The sequence below is a fragment of the Pistacia vera genome, unplaced genomic scaffold (genome assembly GCF_008641045.1).
Source record: "Pistacia vera cultivar Batoury unplaced genomic scaffold, PisVer_v2 Contig183, whole genome shotgun sequence".
Taxonomy (NCBI): Eukaryota; Viridiplantae; Streptophyta; class Magnoliopsida; order Sapindales; family Anacardiaceae; genus Pistacia; species Pistacia vera.
In genome coordinates, this window is record NW_022195927.1 from 269,867 (window position 1) to 283,682 (window position 13,816).

General features: G+C 36.3%; 1 pseudogene; it reads left to right on the forward strand.

Annotated features, from left to right (window-relative positions):
• Positions 1–4,935: 4,935 nt before the first annotated feature.
• Positions 4,936–5,920, forward strand: LOC116126728 (annotated as a pseudogene).
• The last annotated feature ends 7,896 nt before the right edge of the window (positions 5,921–13,816 follow it).

A 13,816-nucleotide genomic window follows, 5' to 3' on the forward strand; every position in this document is an offset into this window, starting at 1 on the left:
TCCAACAAGCATTTTTTTACTTATATCCTGATGTACAATTGAATAAACCTGTTTTATCGATGGCAGATGTGACATCAATAATATTTGACTACGCACCATCGAGTAAGATTCATTAAGTCCCATTAGAAACTAAAGTAATTTTTGTTGATTCAAATGCTCAAGATAAACCTTTGCTGAAGCATTGTCAGGTGGAGGTAAGCTTACCAAAGCATTTAGCTCATCCTATAATGCCTTTAATTTGTTAAAATAAATGGCCACAGAATTTGTTCCTTTTACCAGATTAACGATTTCTCTATGGATTCCAAAAACCCTTGTACCACTCACCTTATGATACTGCTCTTGAAGGTCTTGCCAGACTTGAGATGCACTCGTAGAATAAACAATTCCATTGAAATTTTCTTTGGATACTGTATTGAGGATCCAAGCCAACACCAGAGAATTACACCTTTCCCATTGTGCATGTAAAGAAGTAGCAAACTCTGATTTTTTACAAGTTCCATCCACAAACCCTAGCTTATTCTTGGCGTGCAAAGACACTATCATAGCTTTGCTCCAAATTCCATAATTTTCAGTCCTAAGAAGTTGTTCTGAGACTAATTGTTAGAGTAGATGCCCTAGAGCCAATCAATTATTGTAGAATTGACTCTACCGTGTCGTGACCCACCAAGGCAAGGCCATGGCCTTCAAACTTGTCAGCTAATCTCAATTTCTTCAAGCTTTGAGTTTCCAATTTCATTCCAATGCTCCAATCTACTCAATTAATGCCTAAAAATTACAAAAATTCTTCAAATCAATAGCTGACCTTCATTTATTTCAACTTAACAAACTACCATCAAACACAAAAACATGAGAAATTAACTAGAAAGCTATAAAAACAAACCTAAAAACCTAAATTTATGCAACTTATCAATGCAACTGAACAATTATTGAAGTGTTAATTTTGATACTAAAGCAAACTGTATTTGAAATCTGGTAAATGAAACACATTATCTAAAGAAATCTCTTCATCAAATTGTACATAACCAGTATGATGTATGATGTGCTAGTACCATTTTGAAGTCCTACTAAGAATTTGTGATGTCCTATGCTATAGGAGATTCTAAACTTAGATAGTCATAATCATATGGTTCGTAGCTCTTGAATCTATGATCCCACTTGCAGTATGACATGAATACAAAGAAACCAAGTTACTTGCAAGGTTAGCCACTGGTGTTGAGACATTTTCCTTTCCAAGTAATTGAAGAGTTTGATTATACGTTCTGTGGTGATATAGTCCAGATTAGTTCCAGCTCTTGCACTTGATTAGCCTTAGCTTTAGATCCATTCTTGCCTTTTGTGAATTGAAAATCAGCAAGATAGCCATGAATCTTATAGCAAGTATCCTCTTGTGACCAGGAAGATGCCAATGCTTTTAAAATGGCTTCTTGCCTTTATATTTTGGATTATGATTCAACGATTTTTGATTATTCTGTGAGTAAAGTGCAGTTGATACCTCTGAATTGATATTGATTCCAACAAGCTTTTTTGACTTTCATCCTGATGTACAATTGAATAACCTGTTTTATCGATGGCAGAGGTGACATCAATAATATTTGACTACGCACCATCGAGTAAGTTCATTAAGCCCCTTAGAAACTAAAGGAATTTTTGTGATTCAAATGCTCAAGTAAACCTTTGCTGAAGCATTGTCGTGGAGGTAAGCTTACCAAAGCCTTTACTCATCCTATAATGCCTTTAATTTGTTAAATAAACCCACAAATTTGTTCCTTTACCAGATTAACGATTTCTCTATGGATTCCAAAAACCTTGTACCATTCACCTTATGATACTGCTCCTGAAGGTCTTGCCAGAGTTGAGATGCATTCGAGATAAAAAATTCCATTGAAATTTCTTTGGATATTGTACTGAAGATCCAAGCCACACCAGAGAATTACACCTTTCCCCTGTTGCATGTAAAGAAGCACCAACTCTGATTTTTTACAAGTTCCATCCACAAACCCTAGCTTTTTTTGTGTGAAAAGACACATCATAGCTCTGCCTCCAAATTCCATAATTTTTAGTCCCAAGAAGTTGTTCTGAGACTAACATCGAACCTGGATATCGATGGATGTAATAAAGTTGTGATTTGAATCTATCGTAGCTACATTCGATTCTCCATTAACACTTGCCATTACTCATTCTGAACTTCAATAAATCTTTATTTCAACGATGGTGTTTCAAGAAACAAATGATTGATTGAATTACTAAATTGAATAAAATTTCAGAAATCTGATTGGGGTAAAATTGGGATCCAAGAATCACTCGGTTCTAGTTTATTAAGGAAACCAGTAATTTCTCCATTAAGGAAGAACTTGGCTAGAAATTCAGAAGACATGAAGTCAGTAAGGAGAAAAGTGAAGACGAGAAAGAGTGGGTTGATTGGGAGGCCAAGAGTTGGCTTCATCATTTTGCTCTGATACCATAAATAAAATGAAGAACAGAGGATTCTTGGAATGTATTCTACTTTTTCATTACTGAATATTCCGCACATTCCAACCCATATAACAAGATGTTAATCGATCTTCTACTAATCACAGTTACCAACTAACCAAACCATAGTTAACAGCGGGCATCACTAATACAAAACTGTAACTAATACAAGACTTAACCAACAATAATATAACCAATACAGACAAATTAGAAAAATAGTCAAGAATAATAAAATAACAGTGATGTAGGATTCGTTTTAAGCATCGAACCACTTTGTCAATCTATATATATGTTTTCTCAAACATATATCACTATGCACCATACTCAACTCTCACAATCTATAATGTGTATTTTTAAGATTCTCTTAGTACTTTGCATGTGCGAGATCGTTGTGTCAAAATCACGTTAATAACTTTCTTATTTCTTGAGGTTTATCTGAAAAACATTTTCTTCTTGATATTTTAATATTTTTTTACCAAAATTTACCAAAGACTAAGAATTTTTTTGGCTACACCCCTGCCAATACACTTTCCAATTTAGTATAAATTATGAAGCATCACGTTGAAGGTAATTTTTGTTACTTACGTGGTCAATCAACTATAAAGCGAAATATTAATTTCTGCATGGCAATTATTTTCTATTATTTCTTGCATTTGTTAATGTTAGCTTCTGAAACTTTTTTTTTATGACCGGGGTGTTTAGACTAGCGTATATGTATCTCAACTAATTTTGAAATTTATAGCTACCAATCGAGTAAGAGCTCTAGTAGCTATTTTTATTACCAATCGAGGAGAGACTTGAACTGAACCTCTTGAGTAATACACCCAATAGTCTTTATCGACACTCGCCATATCCAACATTTAATTATATAATTTAATTTCGTTCGTTTTGAATTTTAAGCTCATCCTAATTTTGGAGGAAAATACATATTTAATGGTCTAATTAAAATTTCTCTATTAAACATGGTATATCCATATAACCTTATACATTCACAATATCTAGAACAAATTGTGTATTTGATGTGCTAAGATTTATAAATTAGTTGTGCATATAGCTAAGGCATTATATCGGAAGCACAAAACAAAAGCCCGTTCGGTTTTGCATAACACATGACATTCACTAGAGTTTGCAATACATATTGTGGGCGTTGATTCACAACTCAAACTACCAACCACACTTTGACAATGTTGCTCCTTTACTGGCATAAATTGAATCCCTTTCCAGGATTTTTTTTTTTTTTTTTTTGACTTATTTTTATGTTTCATGCTTCAGGTCTAGCTGTAGGGACAAATTTTGTATCCCCAATTAATGCATCTCTGGATTTGGCAAATTAATACAAACTAATTGGTCAAGATCTGGTTGTAAGATTTAGTCAAAAATGACCTGATTGTCGCATGATCGGAGATATAGGTGTTATGACTGTTCCAACCATGTTATTTGGTGGTATGGTCGGTGACAATGGTGATGGTTGCTCACAGACAGTGGTGGTTTTGAGTGGATTTTTTTTCAATTGGAGGAGAAAAATAAGAAAGAAAGAAATTGATTTCAATCTAGATACGTGAAAACAAGTCCTACATCTTTCTATTTTTTAAAGAAAAATCTTATTTGAGTTGTATTATTTTTCATATTGGATTAGCCCATTAAGTAACAACGTGTATCTTTTTTTTTTTTTAATCCAATTAAGATAAAGATAGGGATCGGAATAGTATAATAAAAAGTCACTATAGAGCACATGAAAACAGAAGAAAACAACCATCACCAAGTTGACTCCGAGAACAACCATAAGATCTCATGTTGATGACGCATTATACGCGTAAATTCTTCAAAGGGGCGTCGTGTTAATGACAAACTTAGTGTTTTTTGGCAACAACTTGCGGAGACAAAAAGGTACTTGATAATGAAAATATAGAGCCGTTGATGAAATTTTTTGCATTTTCCCTTTTGAAGAATTTACGCGATAATCGCGTCATCAACATGAGATCATTTTATGAGTCTTCTCGGTCAACTTGGGGATTGTTGTGTTTTCTTCTTGTTTTCATGTGCTTCATAAAAGTGAGCTGACTGTAACCCAAAAAAAGCTCGTTTTTTCCTCGTATTCGGAAGCTTGCATCAGCCACAGAAACTCTTACTATTTTCTCAGTTCCAACCACCCAGAAAAAGGTTCAAAGTTTCACACTAGCATTCTTCCAGGGCACTAGACTTTTTCGGGAAAATGCCAGAAATGGGTCCCTTCATAAAATCCACGTCAGATTGAGTGCTATTTAAGGGAACAAGTGTCTTTTCTTCTTCACAGTTTTACAATTCAGCAAATATCACTGTTACATATCCTACACCATCTGTGTATAACCATGGCCTTAACACTAAACACAAAATCATTATTTCCCTGTTAATGGTATTGAGCATTTGGGCATCACTTGCGATGTCCTCGCACGTTGTATGAAGCTTCCATTGCCAGAGACATGAGCAATGGATGGCTCGCATGGCCGCACTTATGAGACCAGGCTGAGAAGGAAAAGCGGTTTAAGATTTTCAACAAAATCTTGAATTCATTGAAAATTCAACAATGCCGGGAATCAGACATACAAGTTAAGCATCAATCAATTTGCAGACTTAACTGATGACGAGTTCCTTGCCTCACGCACGGATACAAGCCAGTTCCCTCACAATCACGAACAGCCACAACATCCTTCGGGTATGAAAACCTTACTGAAGTTCCCACTAGCCTGGACTGGAGAGAAAAGATGCCGTGCTCAGGTGAAAGACCAAGGCAATTGTGGTAAGTGAACACTCGTCTCTATTCTACCTTGTATGCTTTCAATACCCTTATCTTTGGTTTTGCTTACTTTTGATTTTTTTATAGTGTTGCTTGGGCATTTTTCTGCGGTGGCAGCCATGGAAGGCATTACCCAGATCAAAACCGGTAAATTGATCTCACTTTCAGAGCAACAATTACTGGATTGTTCCACAAATGGTAATAACCAAGATGCAATGGTGGAATGATGGAAACGCCTATAATTATATTATAAAATACCAAGGTCTCACCTCCGAAACGAATTACCCGTACCGGCACGGAAGGAACTTGTGAACCCCAACAGTGAACTGCCCTCTGCTCAAATACAGAGTTATGAAAAAGTGCCAAGCAATATGAGGAGGCATTACTACAAGCTGTAGCCAAGCAGCCAGTCTCAGTTGCTATCGATTCTTCCGGTCTTCAGGTATTACAATGGCGGTGTTTTTGGATGGAAATTGTGGAACAACTTAACCATGCTGTTACCATCATTGGATACGGAACAGCGGATGAGGAACCAAATACTGGTTAATCAAGAATTCGTGGGGCCAGACCTGGGGTGAAAATGGTTATATGAGGATTAAGAGAGATGCTGAAGCCGTGGAAGGTCTGTGCGGCTTGCGCTACAAAAGACGCTTCCTATCCAGTTGCATAAGTTTTTAAAAGGGAGGACATCCAAACTTCTTAAGTTCGCCAATAATTTTTATCCTTTAGCGTGTCAAATGTTGATCTTCTGTTTACGGAGACCAACTATTAGCCACTGAGCTGTTTTCATGTTTTATAGTGTTGCATCAATAGTTGGCTGATGCATATTTTTGTATTAATTAATTGTCTTGTTTACAATGGAATATTGAATTCACTGTCTCATCTCTGATATTAAGATTAAACACATTTGCTATCCAAGTTTAAACTTAATAAACCTGCATGCATACGCGCAGGTGCCAGAATCTAAGAGAAATTAAATATATCGTTTGTCTATGGGGGGTGTTGGCGGGCGCTATCGGGCCTGATTGGATGTATTGAAGCGAAGACAAGTCCATTTAGTGGCGGCGACTGGCTCATGTGGGTGGGTGGACTGGGAAGAGTCAGAAAGTAGACGGTGCTTTGTGTGGTGTGTCGTTCACGGACGTGTCCGTGGAGCGGTGGGGTGGGTTGGTCTGGGGGGCGGCGTGTGGGGGTGCGGGCGGGGTGGGGGGGGGGGGGGGAGGACGGGGGGGGGGGGGGGGGGGGGGGGGGGGGGGGGGGGGGGGGGGGGGGGGGGGGGGGGGGGGGGGGCGCGGGCGGGGGGCTATATTGGTTTTGAACCCACTAGCCTGATTGATGTCTCTTTACTTGAGCAGAAAACAGAACCTTTAATCCCGATCCATCATTTGATAGCTCAGAGTTAACAAAAGAGAGACCAGGCATCACATCTGACTAAGAAAACTTCCAATCTCTTTTGCAGCTAATGTATCAGACGTTTCTAGCAGGTAACGTCAATTTGCCTGCCTCCTCACTTTGCACAATTGGGCGGTACCCTCCGCGCTCTCTCTTCGAATTCATACCGCTCCTCAATTCCCCTGTGCTCGCCTATTGACTTAATACACGCTGTACATCCAGCCGCCTTCGACACATCGCCTTGACCTTGCACCGCCCCCGTCCTTCATTATTTCTTAAGTGTGGTACCCATCAATTAATCCCCTCTTTTCGTCCTTCTGCTGCTCTTGTGCTGGGTTCACCCGACTTTTGGTTCCTTATCTGTCGCTGTCGTCCCTGCACCCTCACAGACTGCGTGTGGGGAGAGGACAGGGTCATGGGGTAGCCACGGAGACCGCCAATAGCGGGAGGCCGCCCCGCCCGCCACCGTCTCCCACCGAGCTGAACGAAAAAGCCTAGCAAACACAGAAACACGTGCGAGCCCGGGGGGGGTTTGGGGTGACGAAGAGGCACGCGCTGATCTTGGAAAAGTGGGTAAAATGTGGGGTGGTGCGCGCCGGTGGGTGTAGGGTAGGGGAGGAAACATGTGACGAGAAACACCCAAACTGGGCGAACAAGCGCCTAAGCGCGCGAGGCTGGTCGGCTGATGGGACGAGTTTACATGATACTGGGTGAGAGGTTTTGGGTGAGGATCAGGGAAGAGAATAGTGATGAGTGTGGGTCTCAACGATGTTGGAAGCAGAACGAAATATAATTTGGAAATAAATAGATTTAAAAGTATGGGTGAAAAAAGGTCGAAACCATTTGAGTGGAAAAACCTACCCCGATGTCACCTTCCATTTCGGGCAGCTTCTTGTGGAAAACTTGATTCCAAATAAATGTTTTGGGTTGTCAAACAATTGATAAACTATCGCTATCAAGTGATGGTGTAGATAACAAGAAAAATTAGTCCCAACTTTACCAAAGACACTATTATGGGTTTCTGTGGCGTACTACGGAATTATATATAAAAGCAAAACCAAACCGAAATGATAAATTATTTAGTCTGTTGACACACAATTGCCCGAAATTACACAGAAAGAGACTAACCTGACGTGGACTTGTTTTTCACTTTGATTGCTTTAACGTTCCTAATCATTGTGTATCACATGCCAGTTCTACCGGTGGATTTCTTCGCCAGTCATCTGGTGGGAACATGTGATGCCGTGTGATGAATGAAGAGGTCAAACTCCACTGTGAGGGCATAGTCAGGATTTTTATTTAGTTAAGGTTAAATAGTCTAGGTTGATAAATTTTAAAAAATATATATTGAAATAATACAGTATAAAAAATTTAATCTTAAAAGTTACATATGTCAAATTATTAAATTTATAAATTGTCTCAATGATTTTCATATGTAAAAACGTTACATAAGTGTTTCATTGCAATACCATCAATATTTCTCTCTCATATATATATATGATAATCATTTAACAATTGATCTCCAAAAGAGTAGTTTTTCTTGATTAATCAAACCAAAGAGAAGAGAGTATAAGTGAGAGGGGAAGGATATGAAGAAGAGAGAAAACATGAAAAATAAATATTGGGTATTTTTGAATCTCGAGATCAATAAATATGAAATATCTTAGTTTTAATAAAATACAACTAATTTTAGTGTGGTCAATATAAATTTTAGTGGAGTTAAAATTGTTAATTATTAAAAAATGTATCTCTTTTAATAATTCAGCGGGTATTAGACCCCACGAGTATACTTGGTTACACTCTGTGCTTATGTAATTTTTTGAGCCAGTGTTTTGTTCATCTATGCTTAAGTTTATAATTCATATTGCGTTCCCAGGAAACTCTGTTTGTGCCTAAACAAAAAAAAACCATTTGAACATTTTCCGGTGATTGATTATTTGTTCGCAATTCACCGCTTACAGCTTAAACTAACAAAATTACAAAATTCATATTACATGTGGCTCTATATATTTTTGACACCAAATAAGGAAAAAACGTTATATACAGTAAAACCCTCTATAGATAATGGTAGGATTATTAATTTATATTATGAGGAGATTATACCTTAATAGCGGTGTGGTACAAAAATTTATTTATATTTCTTGTTTTAGTAGTACAGTATTAGATTTCAATTGATGTTTTATACTATCAAATTTCAATTCAGCGCTTTAATTGCCTATTTTTAAACTGATAGAAAATCGTGTCTTGAAACCAGCAAGATAAGTTCCTTGTGTGAATTGTAAATGCAGTTGCTGCATGGTTCAAATTGATGCGAAGCCACGACTATGTGCAATTGTTTTAATCATTGCAATTATGCACAATGATATAAGCCTATATTATGTCAATTGTTTTGAATCATACAAAATTATGCAACAATTGATGTGATGCTACATACTATTGCCATTGTTTTAATCATTACCAAATTCGGATCCCTAATGTCGATGAATTGCAAGTTACAAATGAAGTGGATGAGGAGAATCAAAAGATTCATTGTAGATTTATTGATCAGATTCGACAACTTCATTACACTAATCGAATGGATGTTATGTCTTTCTCAATCATCCAAGATCAACAAGTCATTATGCTTTTAACTAAAAAAGAAATCATTATACATTGACAAGAAATAATGAAATATCCATGGAGATATAGTACGGAAATACAAAAAGTTTTGTGCTAGAAGCTCTAAACATACTTGAGAACTAGAAATATTTGGCTTCAACAAGAAGATGTTCATTCTAGCGAGTAATCTACCCGCACTTTAACGATGTAGTACAACTGTAAGCTAAATCATTATCTCAAACACTTTAGATAAATATTTTATTTATCTTAAACTTTTAATGTAACATAACATTTTTTTTTTTATTTTTTGCAATATACAAATAATTATTACTTGTGGAGGTACTTTTCTTAAGATTGGGAATTAAAAATTATAACTTATTACAATGTAAGTCTATTCTTTTGTTATGGGTAAAATTACACTGACATCAGAACCACCAATCATAATAAACTGTCAGTCCCATCAATCAAAGTTTAGCAAGAGCTAAAAAACAAAATAATCTTAGCTATCAAGACCAGATCGACTTAAGAACATTTATATCAATCCTATCACATTTTAAGATAAGGATTAAAGAGTGGTCTCTATGTGTCAAGACAACTTGCAAAAACACTCATTACATTGACCTCAAAATTATAAATGGGCACCTCTCTTCATGAAAAAGGGAGGTTGGATACATGTGAGCTGGGCATACATTTGAGTTTCAACCATTATTTTTTTCTCTGTAAACAAAGTGTTACTCCATCTTTGTACGCCTTACAGGCTGAAAGAGAATGAAGAACAAATGATTCTTGGAATGTATTCTACCTTTTTCATTACTGAATATTTCGCGCTATTACAACCCATATAACAAGATGTTAATCAATCTTCTACTAATCATAGTTACCAACTAACCTAACCATAGTTATACAGCTGGCATCAACTAATACAAACAATGTAACTAATACAAGACTAATCACAGAAATTGATCAAGCTCCTAATAGCACTAAGCACATAATATAAACTCATCATTAGAAAAATAATTCACTAACAAAAAGTAAAAGATTGATCACAAATCCATAAATAGACTAACCCTAGTCTTAGCCTGAAAAATTAGTTCATAATAAAAGAAACAAGAGTAGAATCCAAGAAATAAATCATATTGAAAAAGTAAAAACAAACTCTTTGATGAATTTTGTTCTTGATTCTCCTTTCTCTTTTGTTACACAATAATCTCACTCCAAGAATAGGTAAAATTTGGCCCCCCTAAGGAGTAATCTTAATCATCCTTAAATACCCAAAAGAGTCCTAAATGAAAAAAGAAAGAAAAACTAATAAAAACCCTAAAAGTGCCCGACACAGCCCAGGTCGTGTCTAAATGTACGTCACAGAACCTAGGCCATGGTGTTTCCTGTCCTCGTTATTTTATCTTCATTCCACCACCATGGCGGTGTGATAATCCGTGGATTATACAGTTTTTATTAGACCTTTTTGTCGGATTTCAGGTACTTTCTAGTGCATTTTGACATGAATTGTTGCTTAATTCTTTACATTTCGTGTTTCAGGTTAAAATGGACATTTTGAGCAAATAAGGACAAAATTGAAAATTTTTGACTCAGACATTAGCGGATCTCAGAAGTTAGGAGAGTTCTAAATCCGGATAAAGCACGATGAGGCTTGTTCCCAAGGGAGAGCATCGAAGATCGAAGAATCAAGCGAAGATGCAAGCAGAATGGCAGTTTTGTAATTTCAGAACCTTTCAAAAAGCTTCACCACGGCGAAGATTTGTACTTCGTCGCGGCGAAGTAGGCCAGTCACGAGCATCTCTGCTTCTCTCTTCGCCGCGAAGATTTCTTCTTCGCCGCAGCGAAGATTTCTTCTTCGCCACGGCGACAGTCATTATTTTCAGTTTTGTTAAACGCACAGTTTTACTTTGTGCGTGTTTTTGCTGGGTAATTTGGGCAAGGTATAAAAAAAACACTTAGCCTTTTTGTCCAGGAGTCTGGGTTTTTAGGTTAAACAGTTTTTACATTTTCTTTGGCTGAGTTTTGGGAATGATTTGGAGTTGTAACAAGGGTGAAGATTCGAATTCTAAACAAGGGATTCATCTTTTTGGGGAGATCTCTTATCTTTTATCTCATTTTCATTATGCTAGACTTTAATATTCTTGTTTTTCGTTTTTATATTGTTAATTTAGCTATGAACTAACCCATTTTGGGTTAGGGTTTTGATTGTAATTTGGATTTTAATGGGTTAAATGTTTGATTGTTTTATTTTCATATGAGTATGCTTTGGTTGTTTGTTTACTCTGAGTGTTAATGCTTTTATATGATGAACATGATGAGATTGAGAAATGAATCATGTTAGGCTTCTTGGGTATTCACCATTATAGTATTGGATGCTAGAGATAGATTCAAGAATTAATGAAATCATTATAGGATTCTTTTGCTTAATGAATTCGGAATTGTTAACTTTCAATTTGTTGAGTGCGGAAAGTTAGCAAGGAAGAGTAGGAAAACATAGCCTGAGAAGGTATGTTTAACACCTTAGTGAGTTCGGTTTACAATCAGTGCATATGAATGTGAATGTAGTGTAATTTTTAGGTTTAACCCATAAAATCCAAACGAAGTCAAAACCCTACCCGTTTTACTTGAATTGATATTCCGTGTTTTTCATCTTGCATTCTTAGTTAAATTTTAGTTTAAAATTTATTGTTCAGTTTAATTAGAATTAGCTCCCATCAACCCAAAGAAGTCGATTGCTTCAACTTTAGAACAATAGAATACTTAGTGCTTAGCTAACAATCCTCGTGGGAACGATATTCTACTCATCATTTTATTACTTGTGCGATTATTATTCTTGCTATATTAATTTGCATGTTGTAGGAAACACACATCACCGTAGTGAACCACCAAGGCAAGGCCATGGCCTTCAAACTTGTCAGCTAATCTCAATTTCTTCAAGCTTTGAGTTCCAATTTCATTCCAATGCTCCAATCTACTCAATTAATGCCTAAAAATTACAAAAATTCTTCAAATCAATAGCTGACCATTCATATTTCAAACTTAACAAAAACTAACATCAAAACACAAAAAACAAATGAGAAATTAACTAGAAAGCTATAAAAACAAACCTAAAAACACTAAATTTATGCAACTTATCAATGCAACTGAACAATTATTTGAAGTGGTTAATTTTGATACTGAAAGCAAACTGTATTTGAAATCTGGTAAATGAAACACATTATCTAAAGAAATCTCTTCATTCAAATTGACATAACCAGTATGATGTATGTGGAGTCTAGTACCATTTGGAAGTCCTACTAAAGAATTTTGTGATGTTCCTATGCTAGTAGGAGATTCTAAACTTAGATAGTCATAAGTCATATGGTTCGTAGCTCTTGAATCTATGATCCAATCACTTGCAGTATGACATGAATACAAAGAAACCAAGTTACTTGCAAGGTTAGCCACTGGTGTTGAGACATTTTCCTTTCCAAGTAATTGAAGAGTTTGATTATACCGTTCTGGTGTGAGTAATAGTCCAAGATTAGTTCCAGCTCTTGCACTTGATTAGCCTTAGCTTTAGATCCATTCTTGCCTTTTGTGAATTGAAAATCAGCAAGATAGCCATGAATCTTATAGCAAGTATCCTTCTTGTGACCAGGAAGATGCCAATGCTTTTGAAAATGGCTTCTTGCCTTTATATTTTGGATTATGATTCCACGATTTTTGATTATTCTGTGAGTAAAGTGCAGTTGATACCTCTGAATTGATATTGATTCCAACAAGCATTTTTTGACTTTCATCCTGATGTACAATTGAATAAGCCTGTTTTATCGATGGCAGAGGTGACATCAATAATATTTGACTACGCACCATCGAGTAAGATTCATTAAGCCCCATTAGAAACTAAAGGAATTTTTGCTGATTCAAATGCTCAAGATAAACCTTTGCTGAAGCATTGTCGGGTGGAGGTAAGCTTACCAAAGCCTTTAGCTCATCCTATAATGCCTTTAATTTGTTAAAATAAACAGCCACAAAATTTGTTCCTTGTACCAGATTAACGATTTCTCTATGGATTCCAAAAACCGTTGTACCATTCACCTTATGATACTGCTCCTGAAGGTCTTGCCAGAGTTGAGATGCATTCGTAGAATAAAAAATTCCATTGAAAATTTCTTTGGATATTGTACTGAAGATCCAAGCCAACACCAGAGAATTACACCTTTCCCCTTGTGCATGTAAAGAAGCACCAAACTCTGATTTTTTACAAGTTCCATCCACAAACCCTAGCTTATTTTTGGTGTGAAAAGACACTATCATAGCTCTGCCCCAAATTCCATAATTTTTAGTCCCAAGAAGTTGTTCTGAGACTAACATCGAACCTGGAGTATCTGATGGATGTATATAAAGTTGTGAATTTGAATCTATCGTAGCTACATTCGATTCTCCATTAACACTTGCCATTACTCATTCTGAACTTCAAATGAAATCTTTATTTCAACGATGGTGTTTCAAGAAACAAATGATTGATTGAATTACTAAGATTGAATAAAATTTCAGAAAATCTGATTGGGGTAAAATTGGGATCCAAGAATCACTCGGTTC